At 44.9% G+C, this 21,103-nt stretch overlaps 1 long non-coding RNA gene across 1 annotated transcript; it reads left to right on the top strand.

Moving 5' to 3' along the window:
* The first annotated feature begins 4,986 nt into the window (after positions 1-4,986).
* LOC141546790 (uncharacterized) lies at positions 4,987-10,128 on the top strand. Its single transcript, XR_012483421.1, has 2 exons — positions 4,987-5,274; positions 7,302-10,128. It is a non-coding gene; the product is annotated as an uncharacterized LOC141546790 (long non-coding RNA).
* Positions 10,129-21,103: the final 10,975 nt, after the last annotated feature.

Genomic DNA, 21,103 nt, shown 5'->3' with positions numbered 1-21,103 from the left:
GTTCTAATTATATCTTGAGGTCTCCCGTAGTCATTGGTTTCTTGTTCATTTATTGTGTTCACCTAGGTCTCTTCCTTGGGAAAGGCTTTACCAATTTCTCTTTTAAACTTTTTACTTTCCTAATTCTTTCTTCCAGAGCTTTTATGTTTTCTATCTCTTGCTTCCCTTCTTTTAAAAAAAATTATTTTAATAGCCTATTATTTTCCCAATTACATGTAAAGATGGTTTTCAACATTCATTTTTGTAAGCTTTTCAGTTCAAAAATTTTCTTCTCCCTGCCTCCCTTACTTTTCCCCTCCCCAGGTCAGCAAGCAATCTGATATAAGTTATAAACCTATGGTATACACACACACACACACACACACACACACACATATATATAGACTATATAGTATATGGTCTCTCTATATATGGACTATATATATATATAGTCAGCTTGCTTCATTCTTTCTAGGTTTTCATGGATCTTCTTGTGAAAGATCCAAGGCTCCCCCCGGATTTCTGTACTGACCTCTACTTCCAGAGAGGTTAGGCTCCCCAGATCTTTGAGATTAAGAGCATTGAATCTTTAAGGCTTTCTCTAGCATCTCAGAGCAGGAACTTAGAAATCCCTAGGCCTGGGCCGGAATGATTTAGGATTGCTGCCAAGCGATCTTGCCTCCTTCCAAGGCCCACAGTCTGGGCTTTCTGATTTTTTCAAGCTGAGGGAAAGCAGAGGCCTTTGCTCTGGCTGTTTATTAAAGACACTGAGGCTTGAAGACTCTGTGTGTTTGGTAGTAGTAGGAGGCTAGCTTCAGGTTGTTAGATTTTTTTGTTTTGTTTTGTTTTGTTTTTTGTTTTGTTTTTGGTATAGTTCCGGCATAGAAGAAGTCACTATTGTTCCCCTTTCTCCATTATGATTTTGTCTGAGGTGCATTTTAGGTTTCTGCTAGAGTACCTACTTCAGTCTGTGGGAGATGGGTATATGGTATCCATTCAGAAGGCCATCTTGGCTACAAATCTCCCTTTGCTTTTAGCACTGGAAAATACTCTTTAGTCTAGTCTTTTAACCCAGAAGATAGTCTTTCAAGCTTCAGCTTCAGTTTTAAATGTAAAGTTATTTAAAATGATTTGCAAAAGTATTTGTCTGATGCTGAGACAGATATTCCCAACATCGAGATTTTTGTTGTTCGTTCTCTAAGATGATCATGACCAAATCAATTATGTGTGAGGAAGGGAGGGCTGTGCAAGGTCACCGGCCTCACTTTGCTTTCTGGATCCATCCAAATATAAATCAGGATGGCTAGAGATGGTCCTGGATGCAGTGGGCAACCTTGGTCTTTTTAAGCTAAGGTCTTTAGAGACACAATTTATGAGCTAGTTAGTGGGAAAATACAGGGTGATGGGGAGGGGGAAGAAACTTCTACTACATCCGTGTCTCCTCCCCTTGGGATCCCAAGGGCCCGAATGTTCTGGCAAAATATTGGGACATCCATGCACAGGGCTGTTGGCCCCAGATAGGAGTGGAATCAGAGGTACCCGCTGCTGACCCTGAGAAGATCTTGGTCCCCAAATGTTATTTCATGCCGGCGACAGGTCTGGGACATCAACATTTTACTCTAAAGAATCAGATCTCTCCCTCTCCCAGCCAGAGAGATGGAGAAGACACTCCTAGCTAATCCCCAAACTCAATCCTACCTGAGCTTCTCTTTTGCTCCAATCTGGCAAATATTAAGCAATTACTATGTGCAGGGCACCATGCTAGGCACAAAAGCAGATACCTGCCCCAGAGGAGCAGAAAGGCAGCATGGAGGACTAGGGACACGTCCAACCACAGATAATTGCTTGCCGTGTGCTCCTAGGCAAGTCCCTTACCCCTTCGGGGCCTCAGTTTCTTCATCTGTCAAATGAGAAGGCTGCTTATGAGCTAAATCTGTGAGCCTATAAATTCACATTCACTTGGGGAATCCAGTGTATAAACAAAGAAGTAAACATAAGGGAATTTAAGGATCCAGTCAAACTAGAGAGACCATGAAAGTTTATGGGGTGAGGAAACAACTGAGGAAGAAGAAAAGCCTGGAAGGCAGACTCTAAAGATTCCAAGGAAACTTCCAAGAAGGGAGACTGCCTTTTGTAAAGACTCAGAGGTGGGATGGGAGTATGGAGTTCTGGTAAAAAGGGGCAGAGCAGTTGAGCTTGGGTTTTAAGAAAGCAGAGAGAAGTAATGCAAGATGTCTGAACACAAACTGTGAAGAAGTTTAAATGTTTGTATTTTATCCTAGAGGCAATGAACACTTTGGGCACTCAGGGGAAACCGAGGCCCAGAGGAAGAAGGAGCCTGGAATTGGCCAGAGGGGTGAGTAGTGCTAAGTGTGCCATTGGCAGTCAAGTTTCTGGGCCTGGCCTCCTTATCCCAGATGCACAAATGCTGCTCCCCCCACTCTGAGCTCTCTTGGTCCCAGGAGGTTACTGAGCAGGCAGAAATTTGGTCAGACCTGTTTTTACCAAGATCATTTTGACAGCTTTGTGGAGAAATGGATTAAATAAGGGAAAGATTGAAAGCGGAAAGAATAATTGGAGACTTGGCAATAGTCTGAGGGAGATATAATGAGAATCTGTATTACCCTGTCCCCCTAAATTAATGGGGTGGTGGCCACCCTCCACCTCCTCCTCCACCACTGGTGTGTTTGGTCTTTTAAGGATTTGTCCCAATTCCCCCAGCCTGGGCATGGATACCACCCCTCCCTCTCCACCTTTTCCCTTTTAGTCACTAATAAAGGCATTTTTGCAGCATCCAACCTCGGGATTTTTGGAATCTGGAGTCTGGAATAGGTCAGTCCACCAGAGAAAGGAAAAGATGACATAGTTTCCTCCTCCCCTCCCCCATCTGCCCCAATTCCGGCCCCTTAGACTCATGGAATTCTTGCAGCAGAAAGGGTGTCACGCCAGCCACGGTAGGAACAAGAATCCTCTCGGTAGCATGGCAGCAGAGTGGGCAGGGCAAAGAGTGTGCAAGCCCCGGGCAGTCATGGGGCCTGGATTCAAATCCCAGCCCTGACCTTTCCTGCCTGGGTGACAGCTCTAGAGCTTCTGGGCTAAAAGAACAGAGGGAGAGGGGCTGGGTAAGAGGCGGGGGGGGGCGGGGGGACATTTAGGCTGGGTAAGAGGCAGGGGCAGGGGGAGATGTTTGGGCTGGGTAAGAGGCAGGGGCAGGGGGAGATGTTTGGGCTGGGTAAGAGGCAGGGGCAGGGGGAGATGTTTGGGCTGGGTAAGAGGCAGGGGCAGGGGGAGATGTTTGGGCTGGGTAAGAGGCAGGGGCAGGGGGAGATGTTTGGGCTGGGTAAGAGGCAGGGGCAGGGGGAGATGTTTGGGCTGGGTAAGAGGCAGGGGCAGGGGGAGATGTTTGGGCTGGGTAAGAGGCAGGGGCAGGGGGAGATGTTTGGGCTAGGTAAGAGGGCTCTCAGGGGAGGGAGATCCCACCAGCATTTTCTGGCCCAAATTAGGATTTTGTGATTCTGGGACCCACTGCTGTACAGCATAACCCTGGAGTCTCAGGTACAAACTTATACAACGGAGGACAGTCTAAGGGACAGCATTTATTAGCTCGTGACCTTGAGGGCCTCAGATAGGTAAGGAGTGGTGATCCCATAGACGGAGGCTGGATTTGAACTCAGGTCTTCTTGACTCCAGACCCAGTACTCTACCCACTGAGCCTCCTATCCTCCATCCCAAATCTAGATGGCCCATAGAAGTCCATGGGATTATAGTATGAATCCAAGCTCAGGGGGCTGTCCAGATGAACAACTTTCTGGGTCCAACCCAATGGAATATTCCTTCCTCTAACAACCTCCCTTTGTCGTCCCCCCCCCTTCCAATAGGCTATATAAATCCCTTGCCATCAACTCATTGGAGCAAGAAAATGGGAGTATCGGAACGCAGATATCGAAGTTAAAGGAAAGAAGCTCAAAAGTCATGTAGTCCAGCCCATCTCCCCCAAACCCCCCCTTGCCAAAGATCACCCAGAGAGTAGCAGGCCAAGTTATTTCTATCTTGTACCCTTACTCAGTAAATGTTACAGCAGTGAATCCAATGCCCCAAGTATTTCCTAACCAATTTCTGCCAGTGAGCTGCTGTGCTGGCAGTGACTCGGTGCCCTCAAGAAGGGCATCCTGCTGGGAGGGGAGGTGGGCCTGGAGTGAAGCTACAGCACTGGGACTGAGAGAAGTGCTCGTCAGGTAAGGTGAGGAAGGTAAGGAAGTCTGACGACTGGGGCATTATAATAATCCTCTAACACGGGTTTTTAATTTGAATGATCTGGGCTCCCATATATAAATCACTTTAAGCTTTAGGCAGGGAGATCAGGGAGGTACATGCTGGCCCAGTGTAGACAAGAGCCAGTGATTTTTTCCCCCCAAGAACTGTGCAAATAATAAAGACAGGAATGAAACTACTGGATGAGGCTGCTGCTATGCCTGCCTGCTGCCCTAGCTTATTTTAGATCCATTTGCATGTAAAACAGAGAGGGTCTTGGGAGAAAGGGAGCCTGTCACTCCAACGCTCCCATGGAGCAGTCCTAAATAGAGTTTTGGGGGATTCAGGCTTGCAAACATAAATAGAGCAAAAGTGAACGGGATTTTCTAATACCTGATCGGAAAATTGTCTGGATCGAAGGGCTTTAAGTCAGAACCAGAGAAGGGCCCTGAAAAGAATACATTTAATTTTGGAATTCTCTCTAGATGTGTGCCTTAAAAACCGTGACCAGGAACTAAAATAGTTACGGGGCTCTCTATCAGGAAAAGGCTTTCTAGTTATTATACTGTGGTAGGTGGTAGAACAGGGAAGTAGATGGCCCGGAAAATGCTTTTTTAAAAAATGAAGTCAAACCAGTTGGTTAGTGACTTCAAGACGAACAGAGGCACCCAGCAGATGGAGCGGGAAGCAGGATGTTGACATCCCATGTGAGCGGCCCCAGTCATGTGTACACCCTAGTCAGAAGTACACCTGCCATCTGCTCCCTCATACACGTTCCTTGGTCTTTATGTGAACCCTGTATGATTGTTCCCTGGTCTCCTAAGTTCTCTCCACGTGTGGTTTGGTAACCTGTGAGAACATGGAACTAGCGGAAGGGAAATCTTTTCCCATTACATGATTTGTATACTGCTAAATTAAACATCCTTTGCTGTGTCCTAATGGATCCTTTGGATAACCCGTGGGAGCGAACGCCTTGGGTGACCTTCTGAGCCAGGGCTCAGGGTCAATGTTTTGAACCTGGAACATCTTTCAGGGAGCTCACAGGTAGGTGCTCTATTTACAAGGTATTTTCTCATAATACTTGTGTCAGTCGGGGGATTCGTTCTTAACCGCCCAAGGACTTGAATCCAGTCCTCCTGATTTCCATGGGTGTCCCAGTTCACTGTAACTGGGACTGCCGACGAGCCGTGATTCTGAGAAAAGTTTCATCACTTTCAGCCTTACCGGTGATTCTCCTGTCTGCTCAGTCCCCCACAGGAAGCCTTGATTCTTGTATCCCGCCTTTAAAAATTCCCACCTATGGCTGGGGTGAGTGGGCAGTCATATCCCCTCATTCCCAAGGTCAGGGAAATCAATGGTTGGCGTGGAAGAAGTCCAAGAACATGGAGAACAGAGTACTATTTACCCAACCGACATAGACTTAACCTGTCTAGAGATGCTAGACTTTCGACTTGTATCTCATGGCTTAGGAAGTAAATATGGATTGGGTTTTATTTCCCAAAAAGCCAAGTGCTCAAGCTCAGGCTTATCTGGAGATTAGGGGAACATTCTAGAAGAGTTGGTCTAATCCTGAGTCTTTTCCCATGAGAAGAGCTGTTCTGCTCCATATTCAATGATTATTTTCCTCTCCCTCCTTCCCTCCCTCACCTGAAAAAAACAAGAATTGTCATGGGGTCGGGGAGCCAATGGCCCCATTGGCATCTTACCTGGATATAGGGAGGATCACTTTCTTTTCTTCATCATGGAAGTCACTTGTGATCACATGGAAGTGAGGAGGAGTTCTCCCCACCAAAAAGAACCCTTTGGCGTCTACTGCGCATTTGGGGGCACGTTGCCTTTTATCTGAACAAACCCCATTTACAGACAGAAGAGAGTTACCACACTCAGGAAGGAAGGGCAGTTGAACTGTGAGAGTAGATAGGCAGGAGATGTTGCCAGCATCCCTAAAGATGGACACTAGACCAACTCCTAAACCAAAGCCAATTAAAATTAAATTCAGACCGAAGTTGGAATGGCCCATTACCCCATTCTGTGGTCATTGAACTGTTTGTTTTGGACAAGAGAGCCTAGTGGGAACTCTGGGTGGCAGAGCAGTGCATCCTGGGAGTCTTATTACCTGGGTGGTTTTCCCTCTGTGTCTCTGTTCCCCCAGGGCTGTCTGTGTCTAGTGGGAAAGGAAGGGCTGTGCCGGGGACCGTGCTGTAAATTGTCTGATGTTGTAGACACCAGGTTTGCTCAATGTGGGTGATCATGTTTCTCTGGTAGTGATAGCCGTGTCCCTGACGACACTTTCCAAGCTGCAATCCCCATTTTTTTGGGTACACAGATGGGACAGTTCAAGGGACCCTGACAATGAGGATGGGGATAATGGTGCTGCTGCTGCTGAGTGATGGTGGCAATTACAAAGTGGAGCTTTCTGAGCATTTTCTAACCTAGTCCCACTTGAGAAAGAATTTACTCCAGCTTCACCAACACTTTCCCTAAGGCCATTAGTAAAGCCCAGTGGATTCTGGGGATCCTTGTATTTGTTTATACAAGCTTATTTGTCAGGGTCGTCTCCCTAGTGGACTTTATAGTAACTCACTTCTCTACTCTGAACACTGGGGAGATACTGAGTTGTAAACATAGACATCTCTGGAGGGGACCTCCTTCCCTTGCTGATTATCATGTTACATCTGGAGTGGAGGCACTGTAGAGTCCAAATCCCTCCATTCCTAAGGTTTTCCTTTTAGTAAAGAACAAATTGGTCATAGAGTGGGCAAGGGGAGACTTTTACTTAGGGGAAAGAAATGGGGAAAAAAGCATCTTCCTTGCTAGAGGATAATCTCAGAAGGAAATGACAGTTTAAAGAGACTTCTCCCATTCTGAGAATGGAAGAAATGTTGGGAGGGAAGATAGACCTATTTATTTTTGGTTACACCCCAGCAGATTTCTGCTGAATAGGGGGTCCAGACTTGGGATCCAAGTCACTTCTTCCCATCAGCCTTAGTATTCCTCTCATTTCCCCAGCACTGGCACATTTTAGGTGCCTAATAAATGTTTGATGAATGAATGAATTTTTATTTTCTCAGGCATCCTTGTAAACCACTATGGTCCAGTGGAAGGAGAGCTAGCCTTGGACTCAAGAGCCCCAAATGGAGGTGAACTCTGACTGCACCACTGACTGGTATATATCCCTAAGGAAAAATGTCTTCATCTGTTCCCTCATCTGGAAAATGGAGACGAGAATGGACACAAAGCCTTGCTTTGTACCCTTAAGGACTCCAGATATGAAAGGTTATATGATTATTCAAAGCTGTCAAGTCCTGTAAACTGTGCTGGGGAGCTTATGAGCACCAAGCTCTGTGTTTATTAGCTGGGAAAAAGTTCCCTCCTCTCTCAAACCTCAGTTTCCTCACCTGTAAAACTGGGTTGATTCTACTCATATAACCTACCTCCTAGGGTCTTAGAGCTAGAGTAAGAAGAAGTCCCTGAGGCTTTTGAACTCAACTAGTTTGTTTTATGTTGTTGAGAAGTTGAGTGACCGGTTCAAAACCACACAAGTTAAATAGATGCCAGCCATGGGATTTGAACCCAGATTCTCTTATTCTAGAGGCAGAGTCCTTTCCCCGCCTCGGACACTGTCCAAGGTATCGTCCTAGGGAAAGTGTTTTGTAATCTGGGAAGTTCTATAAAAGAGTCAGCTTCCATTACGGCCCCAGAGACCTTTTCAAAACCAGGCCCCAAAGACCAAAGTGTTTTTTAAGTGAAATCTGATCTAAATGGGCCAGCTCTGAACAGAGGAGCATTAACCAGTTTGTGGTTTGTCCCGACTTTCTCTTCATCCAGCAGCTGCGCGCCTTCTGGACGTTTCATTGATGATTTCTGAATGACCCGACAGACTGCATGTTCCCTGACCTCGGCGTGCTAGAAGGGGCCTCTGGGAGTCATTTTAAAGTGGGCGGCCTTATTGTTAAGATCATGCTATTGTTCTTGGAATCATGGGACATGGGTTCAGATTTTTGGGATATATGCCACCTGAGAAATCAATCACAAGCAAATCATTTAAACCTCCAGAATCTCAGTTTCCCCATCTGTAAAATGGAGATAACAATTCTTGCCCTACTTGCCTCATTGTGAGGAAGATGCTTTGCATGACTTATACCCCCCTACATTTGACTTGTTATTATCCAATTCAAATTGATAAACTTTTATAAGTTTATAGAGAATCTTGCTAAATGTTGGGGAGCATAATCTGCCCTCCTGGAGTTTACAGTCTAGTAGAAGGATAGGATATACTCCAAATTATCTGTAATCCAAAATAATGTATAAGTACTTAAGAGAAAGTCAATCAAAATTCTGCATGAAGTTTGGAATAACCAGGGGAGGCTTCCTGGAGGAGGCAGCTGTATTTGAATTGGGCCTCCAAGATTGGGTAGGAATGTGACATGAAGAGGTCAGTGGAGAAAGACCTTTCGTGAATAGGGAGAGGGAGAAGAAAGGCATGAAGGCCTTGGAGCTGGAAGGGAACTAGGGTTCAAAGTTCATGGATTCTACTAGAACTGGAAGGGGTCTCTGAAGACATCTAGTCCAGCTGCAAATGAGGCAAGGCAGGACCAGAGTCTTGGCCAAGGTTACACAGTTAAATGCAAGAGATGGGATTTGAACCAAAAGTGGTCTGACTCAATACAGTAAATTAAGAGCTTCAGGAAACTAGGTCATTCTGGGAATCTAAAAGACTTGGTGTGTGGGGAGGGAAAGGGCAGAATTGACCTTTCATTAGGCAATTTCTGTTCCAGAGATGCCCCCCCCTTTTCTCGACCACTCTCTGCTTTTCCCTTCATTGGTGGAAACTTCCAGCCTGGAGGGAAGTGAGTAATCATATACATCTGAATGAGACACCCTGATCTTTCACATCAAACAATTATCCTGTATTCAGTGCTTACTATGTGCCAGTCAGGATTCAAAGTAAACGCTGCCTCTCCCCTCAAGAAGCTGACGTTCTAATGATGAAGACAACATGCACATAGTTGTATACAATACACAGAAAAGATACAAAGTAAACACTTATATAAAGTAGATACAAAGTAGCAATATAGAAGCCGGTAGGATTCTAAGTATTAAGGATACAAAGTACAAACTGTCCCTTTCTCTCAAGAAGCTGAAGTTTTGCCCATTGTTATATACAAGAAACAGAGAAGATACAAAGTAAACATTTGTATAGAAAGTAAATACAAAGTAGCAATATAGAAGAGGGCAGGATTCTAAGTGCTGGGGATACAAGAAGCTGAAGTTTAATGACGAAGATAAATGCACATAAATAGTCTACAAGACCTACAGAGAAGACACAAAGTAAATATTTATATAGAAAATAGATACAAAGTAGCAATATGGAAGGGGGAGCCATAAAGAGGCTTTCTTCAGAAAGGAGCATGTGTCAGCCCAAAACTGAGATGAGGGGAAAGAATCTAGCCTGACTTGGGTCTCAGTCTGGAAGGAGCCTCTAGCACAGTCACACCCCACCCTCCACTGTGGTCTCAAGATCATCTCACCCAAGGCCCAGACTATAAATCTGGGGCTTCCTCTGCCCCTTCAGAGATTCAGCTCTTTCTACCTGTGATATGCCTGTATCTTAACATATTTCCCCAGCCTGGTGCCTCAGAGAGGCTGCTGGACTGGGAGTCAAAGATCGTGAGTGTAAATCTGCAGCTTCCTACTGGTGGGATCTCACGTGAGTTACCTAATCTCTCTGGGCCCAAGTTTTCTCAGTGGTAAAGTGAAGGATTTTGCTAGATGGCATCCAAGGTTCCTACCAGTTCCAAATCTATAATCCTCTGACTCCTCGGGCTTCTGGGTGTCTCAAATTGAGCCATGAGTGAGTAAAGTGCACCAAATAAAGAGCTGTTGCTTTGAGTATCATTGGCTGGTTTGCTTCTTCTATTCAAAGAACTTAGTCCCCTAAACAGCTGCAGTCACCTGAGCCAGCCATCCCTTTGAATGTGGGAGTTAGGAAAGGATATTGGGGAGGAAGAAAAAGGTTCAGAGCAGCTCCTCCTTTAGGTTGTGAGCTCCTTGCCAGTAGAGATGCTTCCTCCCTTCCTCCCTCCCTCCCTTTCTTTCTTTCTTCCTTCTTTCCTTTATTCCTCCCTTCTTTTCTTCCTTCTCTCCCTTCTTCCTTTTTTCCCTCCCTCCTTCCTCTTTCTCTCCCTTCTTCATTGATTTTTTCCTTCCTTCCTTTCCTCCTTCTTTCCTCCTTCTTTCTTTTCTTCTTTCTCTCCCTCCCTTCCTCCCATCCTTCCTTCCTTTTTTCCTTCCTCCTTCCCTGCCTTCCTCCCTTCTGTCCTTCTTTTTTCCTTCTTTTTATCCTTCCTTTCCTTTCTTTTCTTCTTCCTTCCTTTCTAACCACCTTCCTTTAATTTTATTTATATTCCCAGTGTTTAGCATAGTGCCTGGCATAATAGGCCTTTTAATAAATGTTTGGTGATTAACATAAAAGATCATAAAAATAGAGCAGGATTGCCAAGAGGCACTGAGGATCCAGTTGAAGTCTTATGCCATGAGAGTAGAAGCACCTGATGAGGGGTTTGGAACTTTTGGACCCTGAATGTATTAAACACCTACTATATGCTAGGTAGGGCAACTGGATGGATGGAGTACTATGTGTAAAATCAGGAAGACTTGATTTCAGATCCTCCAGATTCAGGCACTTACTTGTATGACCCAGGGTAAGTCACTTCATCCTGTTTGCCTCAGTTTCTTCACCAGTCAGATGACTTGAAGGAAGAAATGGCAAACCACTCCAGCATCTTTGCCAGGAAAACCTCAAATGAGGTCACAAAGAGTCAGACAAAACTGAAATGACTAAAGAAGAAATATGCCAGAAATATTTAAATAAATAAAAAATAAGGGCAAAAACTGCCCCTGACCTCAAGAAGCTTACAACCTAATAGGGAAACAACATGGAAAGGAGGAAGGGAGGAAGGGAGGAAGGGAGGAAGAGAGGAAGGGAGGAAAGGAGGAAGGGAGGGAGGAAGGAAGGAAGGAAGGAAGGAAGGAAGGAAGGAAGGAAGGAAGGAAGGAAGGAAGGAAGGAAGGAAGGAAGGAAGGGAGGGAGGGAGGGAGGGAGGGAGGAGGAAGGAAAGAAGGAAGGAAGGAAGGAAGAAAGGAAGGAGGAAGAGAGGAAGGAAGGGAAGGAGGGAGGAAGGAAAGAAGGAAGGAAGGAAGGAAGGAGGAAGAGAGGAAGGAAGGGAGGAAGGAAGGAAGAAAGGAAAGAGGAAGAGAGGAAGGAAGGAAGGAAAGAAGGAAGGAAGGAAGGGAGGAAGGAAAGAAGGAAGGAAGGAAGGAAGGAGGAAGAGAGGAAGGAAGGGAGGAAGGAAGGAAGGAAGGAAGAAAGGAAGGAGGAAGAGAGGAAGGAAGGGAGGAAGGAAGGAAGGAAGGAAGGAGGGAGAGAGGGAGGGAGGAAAGAAGGAAGGAAGGAAGGAAGAAAGGAGGAAGAGAGGAAGGAAGGGAGGAAGGAAGGAGGGAGGGAGGGAGAGAGAGAGAGAGGAAGGGAGGAAGGAAAGAAGGACAGATGTAAGGAAGGAAGGAAGGGAGAAGGAGAGAAGGAAAAGGAGGGACTACACAGACTGATGAAGATAATTAGCAGAGGGAAGGTGCTGGCCTTGCCGGGAATTGGGAAAGGCTTCCTGTAGGAGGTAGGATTTTATTTGGGACTTGAAGGGAGCTAGGGCAGCCAGGAGGTGAAGATGAGGATGGAGAGCATTCCAGACAGGAGGAATGGCCAGTATACATGCTCGGAGTCTGGAAATGGTCTTTTGTTTCAGGAACCAAGCAATGAGTAAGGTGCAAAAAGACTGGAAGATAGGAAGGGGGCAGGTGAGGAATCTGTTCCTTGGCCAGCAAAGGCTTTAGGATAAAGAAGAAAGTGCTTTGCAAAGACATTTTTAACAGGATTGGATCCTTTAATCCTCAGCATTTGTAAGAGACTCTGAGGTTTCTAGAGCCTCTTACCAGCTTTATCTCCTTTGATCCTCCAGCAGACTGGGAGGGAGGAGAGATAGCACTCTCCCTTTTGATAGTTTTATTTTTATCTTACAGATACGGGGCCGGGGCTGGTCAGGTTAAATAACATGCTCAAGTCACACTGGCAGAGTAGCTGAGCCAGGATTAGAACCCAAGCCCAGGGCTCCTTTCACGTGTCCTATAATAGGAAGAGGCACAGGAGGAATGAGGAGGGGCCATGAGGCCATCAACCTGTTTTCATTCTGGATCCCAAGGAGTAACAGCTCCTCCTTTTCTGGCCCATTTCCCCCCCCCCCCTTTCTTAAAAAGATTGAAAACAGCAGCAACCTGAACACCTTCTCTCCTCCCCCCAGGATTTCTGTTTCAATTCAAAAATCCCTGAAATACCAGTCCTGGAAGAAAACTTAAGGATCAGCAGACCAACCCTACATGTAACAGATGGGGAAACTGAGCCCCAGAGAGGGGAGGGATCACAGAATTTAGAGCTGGGAGGGACCCAGAAAATCATACATTTAAAACTGGAAGTTAGCTGACTCCTTCATTTTTTTTCAGATGAAGAACAGATACCTGGAAAGGGTTTCAGTCTCTATCCCAGCAGCTTTCTCACTCCAGCATCTTTGTCAGGAAAAACCGCCCCTGATCTCAAGAAGCTCACAACCTAATAGGGAGACCACATGCAAGGAAGGAAGGGAGGAAGGGAGGAAGGGAGGAAGGGAGGAAGGGAGGAAGGGAGGGAGGGAGGAAGGAAGGAAGGAAGGATCCCTGTGTTTCATAAGCCCCTCCTCCAATTGGGGAGTTCTTCCAGAAACCTTTTGAGGAAATGCCCCTGCTTCTCATGCTCATTCTTACCCCTCCCCATGATCATTTTTTCTTTCTTTCTTTTTAAAATTAATTTTATAATTATAACATTTTTGACAGTACATATGCATAGATAATTTTTTACAACATAATCCCTTGTACTCCCTTCTGTTCTGAATTTTCCCCTCCTTCCCTCCACCCCCTCCCCTAGATGGCAGGCAGTCCCATACATGTTAAATATGTTATAGTATATCCTAGATACAATATATGTGTGCAGGACCAAATTTTTGGATTCAGAAGGTAAAAATAACCTGGGAAGAAAAACAAAAATGCAAACACTGTTTACACTCATTTCCCAGTGTTCCTTCTCTGGGTGTAGCTGATTCTGTCCATCATTCCATGATCATTCTTTCACTCATCCCTGGCTCCCGATTCTCTGGACTTCTTCATCATTCCCAACAAGCTTCTGACCCAGGAAATTGGTCCTGCCCCTGTGACCCCCTCCTCTCCTTGGTGAGTTTCTCCTAGAACCTCCATTTTGAGGAAGTGATCAAGCCAGTGCTGCCCCTCTCTTCATCCCCAGTGCTGCTCATCTTTTCATTCTTCACTCCCCTCCCTTTTCCGCTTCCTTTATGCACTGGCTCCCTTTAAGCACTACATTTTTTGCATGTCTTTACATCGAAGTGCTTAGCAAAGGGCCTGGAACAGAAGCACGTAATACATGCTTCTTGACTTGGATCCTTATTGATTTGCCCAGGATCACAAGGCACTAAACAGCAGTCAGGATTCAAATCCAAGTCCCCCGATTCTAGCCTCTTCTGCGTCCTTGCCACTAGAAGCTTGTATCTTCTGTTGAGGAGCTCTGAGGACCTGCGGATGGAATTAGGGATGTTGCGCCTGGAGAAGAGGAGACTTGGAAGGGGTTGGGTAGGGAGTCCGGGCAGAGGCTGGCATGTAGAAGAGGGATTAGGTCCTGCTTGTTCCCAGAGGACAGAACCAGGAGTGATGAATTAGGAAAGTTACAGAGAGGAGGATTTAAGTTGAAAAACAATAACAAAAATTAAACACTTTCTGCCCATGAGAGCTATCTCAAAATAGAATGGGTCAAGGATTTACTTTCCTTAGGCTTCTCCAAGCAAGTGTGTAAGTGTGTGTGTGTGTGTGTGTGTGTGTGTGTGTGTGTGTGTGTGTGTGTGTAAGTGTGTGTGTGTGTGTCTGTCTATATTCAGTGATTTCAGACTGGAATCACCTCCTTTGGGGTTTTCTTGACAGAGATTCTGTAGCAATTTGCCATTTCCTTCTTCAGCTCATTTGCCAGATGAGGAAACTGAGGCAAGCAGCATTGACTTGCTCAGGGTCACGCAGCTAATAAGTGTCAGAGGCCGCATTTGAACTCCCAAAGATGACTCTTCCTGGTTCCAGGCTCTGTGCGCGGCCCCCTCCAGATGCCTTTTGCCTCTCAGCAGAGGCAGCGTGATAACTTGTGAGGGATGTGGAGGCAGCGATTCTTGGTCAGGGACATGGAGGACCAGATGGCAGCTGAATTCCCATCTGCTCGGCGAATGTCTCATCCAGAGACCTTGCAGATCCCCCCATCCCATCGCCACATTTTACACAGGAAAGCCGAGGCCCAGGTTGGGGAGGTAACTTGGAACCAGCCAGAGCTACAGGGGCCATCGAGTTGGACCTGTCATTTAACAAATGAGGAAACAGGCCCAGGGGCGTTCTTATTGCCCAGGTCAGACAAGCAGCCAGGGTTGAAGCCCACATTGTCTGGCTCTGGCCCCGGCCCCTGCCCCGGGCTCTCCCATTAAGCCACAGCTGCATTACAGGTTCAGCAGCTTTCTTACCCAAGAGCACTTGGAGGCAGCCCAGGAGCCAGGGGATCTGGACGCCTTTCCCTCTGCCTGCCTTGTTGCTTCTAATGAGCTCGGCTCACCTTTCTCCAAGAACCCATCTCCTAAATGGCTCCCACTGGGAGATTAATGGAAGGTACGTCCCTCTTGTTCCACAGGCTGAGCGCTGTTCCAGCCAAACATTTCTTCCCTGCAGGCCCTTCTCCCTTCCCCCAGCTCTGTGACTAAGGAGAGCTTCCACACCTGATTTCTGAGGTTTAAGGCAGCTGTGAACTCCTTCACTGGACTAGCCGCTAATTAAGGGCTCGCTCAGAGTTTGTGCTGCCCTGGGTCCTGGGGAGCCAGACTCCAAACAAAAGCAAAAGGCCAGTCCCTGCCCAGGAGTAGCATACATTCTCTCCTGGAAGCTCAGCTGTGGCCCAGAACTCCTCCCAAATAGCAGCAAGGGAGCTGGGTTCTAGTCTAGAATGTCACTTTGGTGGCCCAGGCAGTTTTCAGTCATGTTCAGCTGAGTTTTCCTGGTTTATCATTTCCTTCTCCAGCCCATTTCACAGATGAAGAAACTGAGGCAGGGTCAGGCAACTTGTAAGTGTCGGAGATAGGAAGAGTGGTGCCCACCGCTGTGCCAGTAGCTGCCCCGTCCCCCAAGTCCCATCAACACTTAGCCTGGCTTCCTTCCATAACATGATGTCCCAGATCTGACACCCTATGTTCTAATGTCTCTCCCACCTAACCTTCTGTTCTGTTCCAAGACTCCTTCCAGCTATGGCATGGGAACAGAAATTCATAGGATTTAGAGCAGAAAGATGATTCAGTTCCAGAGAAGGAAACCGAGGCACCATGCTGGGAATGGCTTTGTCCAAGATATGGCGGGGACCTTGGTCTGGCTCTTGGCTGGGGAGAGGGGAATATGGGTGTGAGACAGTGTGAGATAAAAGTCTCTCCCCAGCCCCCATTCCCATCCCTGAGCCAGGAAGCTCCATCTTTCTCCCAAGAGATGCTCCTTCTTCAAAGTCTAAGGCAAAAAAGGAAGCCTGGGATCAAGAGACTTGTGGAGCCCCCTTCTGGCAGAGCCAGGCACCCAGTCCAGGCCTGACCCCTCTAGATAGCTTCCTTATGTGAGGGGCAAAGTAGGTGGGCACTACTTTGACTTGAGAGGTGCCAGGAGAGCAGCTTCGGGCACCCCCTCCCCCCACCTGCCATCACTCCATCAGAGGTCCTCCACATTGGGTTAGGCATTGCCGCCATGGGAAATGCAAAGCCAGGCCCACAGGAAGGATCCACGCGCATGAGGATGATGAGATAATGCCCGTCCTTAAAGCACTCTGGAAATGTGAGCTGGGTTATTGTTCTTATGCAATGAGCGATTTCCCAGACTCCTCCAGTCTGACGACAGATGGGGGGGCAGCTGCGGGGAGGCGGGAGGAGGCGGCAGAGCTGGGTCAAGGTACCAAGGGGGGAAGGCTGGGCATGGCGGATCAACCCACCTCTGCCCTAACTCATTGGGCGATGCTGGGGAATTCGCTTCCCCTTTTCTAGGCTTTCCCCCTCATCATGGTGATCTTCCACATCCCGAGTAATAAGCGTCAGGGCCGGATCCACACCATGATGCAGAATCAAGGGGCCGATGGGATCTTTCTCTTCCTGCTCTGCATCTGGTACCTCTGAGCCTAGTCTATGATTGGCTGGCTCGAGAGCCCTGCAGAAGATCTCTGGTGTTTTTCCCAGAACTCGGGGGGGGGTGAGGGTCTATGCTCTCTCCAGAGTGTTTCTTTTCCTCATCTGCCCTAAACTTGTACTTTGTCCTGCTCTGAGTCCATATTGTTCTTGCTCAGGGCTGCTCTTCTTTTAGACACAGTATATGCTGTGGCTCCCCCTCCCTCAGAACCAGGTTAGCCATATCTCCTCAGGCTCCCAGTGTTTCTGGAGGATTTGTTGATGTTTCTTCATTATCACCACAGATGGAGCCCCCATGAGCCATGTTCCTCTCATCAAGGGCCAGTGACTAGGTCCCCAGTTAACACCAAGTAGCTTTTATGTATCTTCAAAGATATAGCAAGAACAAATATACAACCACCGGTGCCTCAGTGGTCTACACCACCTCAATCTCTGGAGGAATGGGCTCAAAACTTTTCCAAAGTTGGTTCCACCAAACATTTGCTAGATACATGAATCCTTGACCCGGTCACTGCTGGCCTGTGTCTAAAAGGACACGCTTTGATCCTCTGGACATCATCACCGGGCCTGGAATATAGACTCTGGAATTCTGGGACCCCAGGTGCCCTCATGGTGAGCTTTCTGCTCTCTAGGGCATGAGTCTCCAATCCCTTTTACCCGGAACAAACGAGAAGACCAAGATTTGGGGCCTACTTCTAAAGGCCATATGGTCTCAGAGGAAAAGGCTGTAAAGCCTTTCTCCTTACCCTATGGCTGAGCTCCCCCAGACAGCAATGAAACAAAAGCTGATAAAAGATGCCCAGAATTCTGGCTGAACAGCAAACCTCCAAGATCCCCCCCCCCAAAATAATGTAGCTAGTCAATGGGAGCAGGTGTGGAACATCTACTGAGGCTCTATACTCTCTCCAAACCTCTCCCCTGACATATCATCACTCCTCCAGAAGAGAGATTGAAGCAGCCAAACAAGCTAATAGAGTATGAGCGTGGGCCATTTGGCCCCATTACACTGAGGATACATAAAAGTCAGAGTTGGAAAAGAGCCTAGAACATAGAATATAGAATTGCAATATGGAAGGGATCTTAGAACATAAAAAGAACACAGACTGTCAAAACTGGCAGGGTCCTTAGAAGAAAGAACAGAATAATGGAGCTATGAGGAAGCTTAGAACATAGAATATAGAATGCCAAGGTTGGGAAGGAGCTTAGAACATAGGACACAGAAGAGGATCATCCTTAGAAGCCATCTTAGCTCTCTTATTTTTACAGATAATAAAATTGAGGGCCAGAAAGTAGAAGTGACTTTTTCAAAATCACTTGACTGATAAGCTCCAGGACTGGAAATTGAGCCATAGAAAGATTGTGATCTGTCATTTATACTGATGAAATGACAGAGGCAGCTGGGTGACAGGGCATATACACTTGGAATCAAGAAGATCTGAGTGTGAATCCTGTCTCAAACACTTGCTAGCTGTAGGGTTCTAGACAAGGCAATTAAACCCATCAGCCTCAGTCTTCTCATCGGTAAAGGGAGGGTGCTAATTGCACTTCTTAGAGGTTGGATGCTTTGCTGGTTTCTGGATCTCCTCGGTGCACGTACCGATCCATCCACACCATCTCATCTTGTGTAGCCTGTGACAGAGCCTACATCCTCCCTCCCACAAATTTGCCCATTGTGTCAGAAGCCTCCCCTCTCCTCGTGTTTATCCTCCTGGTGTTTTAATATTCTGTGAATTCCAGCTCAGCCTTGAGCTATCAGGTCCTGATTCTTCATCTTGGCCAAATGAGTGACCTCCTTCTTCTACAACTACCTACAAGACACGGTCGATGTCATCTACATCACGAGGCAGCATCGGAAATACGCCGCAGGCTACTTATACCCGCTGTTCTCCTCTCCCTCGCCCTTTGGGTCACCAGCAATTTTGATTTGTCAGAGATAGGAATGTTCTGGCATGAAAAAGAATCACTGGGAGAATATTTGGGTTAAAAAGACCAGCTTTGGCAGCAGTGAGCATCTCAGAATGAAAAGTCTGTTAGATTTCCTCAAAGCAAGTCAGCCCTCTCCCATTTACCTTTTTGATTCTGAGTCCAATCAGTGCCTTTCTGCACAATAAAAATAAAATAACAATTACTAATGATCGGTATTCACTGATCCTCAGAGTTGGAAGGGATGGCTATTTAGAGCAACTCATATCAGATAAAAATCCCTGAAACACAGAACAAACTATCTTGCTGAATTTAGAACATGTATTTTTAAAAACCAAGCTGTACATAATGAGATTCAGAGTTTCATATATGATACTATTTCTGTTCTTTTTATATGGAAATGGTCATGTTTGTTGGAGTTTGACCAGTTTAGGATAACAAAAAAATTGTTATATATGTGTGTGTATGCAAGCAGAGATGCGCTGCTATCTGTCTTATTGGAGAGAAACCCTAAATTGATAAGATTATACATTTTATTGTGTGTTTCCAAAAGTAGAGTGGGGTATTTTGGGAAATAGGGAGCCCCTACTAAAACCTACCTAAAATGGTCATTCCATGACCAGCAGGAGGAATACAGAGAGGCTTGGAGAGACTTATATCAACTGATGCTGAGTGAAATGAACAGAACCAGAAGATCGCTGTACACTTCAATGCTGTATGAGGATGTATTCTGATGGAAGTGGATTTCTTCAACATAGAGAAGAGCTAATCCAATTCCAGTTGATCAATGATGGACAGAAACAACTACACCCAGAGAAGGAACACTGGGAAGCGAATGTAAATTGTTAGCACTACTGTCTATCTACCCAGGGTACTTATACCTTCGGAATCTAATACTTAATGTGCAACAAGAAAATGGTATTTACACACATATATTGTATCTAGGTTATACTGTAACACATGTAAAATGTATGGGATTGCCTGTCATCGAGGGAGTGGAGGGAGGGGGAATAATTTGGAAAAATGAATACAAGGGATAATATTATAAAAAAAATTACTCATGCATATATACTGTGAAAAAAATTCTAAATAAAAAAAAAGAAGAAAAAAATGGTCATTCCAATTTTTGTTTGTGTTGGGGAGCCCCACTCCCATTGCCCAAGACATCCCCATTGCACTTTTGGAAACATCCAATAAGTTCTACGAGCTTATCAGTTTGAGGGTTGTCTCTAATGAGACATCTCTGCCCGTCCTGTGGGACTTTCATCTACAGAGCCTTTCCCCCCTTCTCTGGCTAACAGGCCTTCAGCCCTCACACTTACCACCCTTGATTCCTGTTCTTGGGAGTTCTTCAGCATGAGCTCTTACCTACCGCAAGGGTCTCCATTTTCCCTCTCCAAAGTGCTGATCTGTAGTTCTTCAGAAGCCATGGCTGTGCTGGGGCTCACTGCTGCACAGCAAACCTGGGAAGATGTTTGTATTCAAAAAATTGCATCTTTGCTTTAATAGGAAGCTTAAGGTTGGTAAGCGGACTTTGCAATTTCTCCAAATCAAAAATGATCCTTTTCAAACCTGGGCCCGCCTTATTGGCCATCTGTACTATCTCAGATATATAGCTTCATATATATCTCATATATTCTATATAATACACAAAATGTTTTACAATATAATAACATATTATGATATTTAATATACCACATAAAATATATCCCACATATTCATATATTACTTCATTTCATCCATATTGCATAATGTATAACATATTACTCTATTTTAGAAGATATAACATTGCAATATTCTATTCATATTACTATATTTTACCTATTTTATATACGTATTTTCTAACACATAATAACATACTGTGATATTTAATATATAGAATATACCAATATTCCTTTAATAACAGATGGTTATATTTTACTCATATTATATTATATATAACATATTGTATAACATAGAATATACCACATATATTCATATATATTACTATATTAAATCCATATTACATAATGTATAACATATTACTCTATTTTGGAAGATCTAACATTGCAATATTCTATTCATATCACTATATTTTACTTATTTTATATATGTATTTTTCTAATACATAATCACATACTGTGAAATTTAATATATAGAATATACCAATATTCTATTCATATCACTATATTTTACTTATTTTATATATGTATTTTTCTAATACATAATCACATACTGTGAAATTTAATATATAGAATATACCAATATTCTATTCATATCACTATATTTTACTTATTTTATATATGTATTTTTCTAATGCATAATAACATACTGTGATATTTAATATATAGAATATACCAATATTCCTGTAATAACATGGTTATATTTTACTCATATTATATTATGTATAACATATTGTATAACACAGAATATACCACATATATTCATATATATATATTACTACATTTCATCCATATTACATAATGTATAACACATTACTCTATTTTGGAAGATCTAACATTGCAATATTCTATTCATATTACTCTATTTTACCTATTTTATAAAATGTATTTTTCTAACACATAATAATATACTGTGATATTTAATATATTGAATATACCAATATTCCTGTAATAACA

The sequence above is a fragment of the Sminthopsis crassicaudata genome, chromosome 6, assembly GCF_048593235.1.
Source record: "Sminthopsis crassicaudata isolate SCR6 chromosome 6, ASM4859323v1, whole genome shotgun sequence".
NCBI classification, from domain to species: domain Eukaryota; kingdom Metazoa; phylum Chordata; class Mammalia; order Dasyuromorphia; family Dasyuridae; genus Sminthopsis; species Sminthopsis crassicaudata.
The sequence above is the reverse complement of the archived record's forward strand: the minus strand, read 5'-3'. Positions and strand labels throughout refer to the sequence as shown.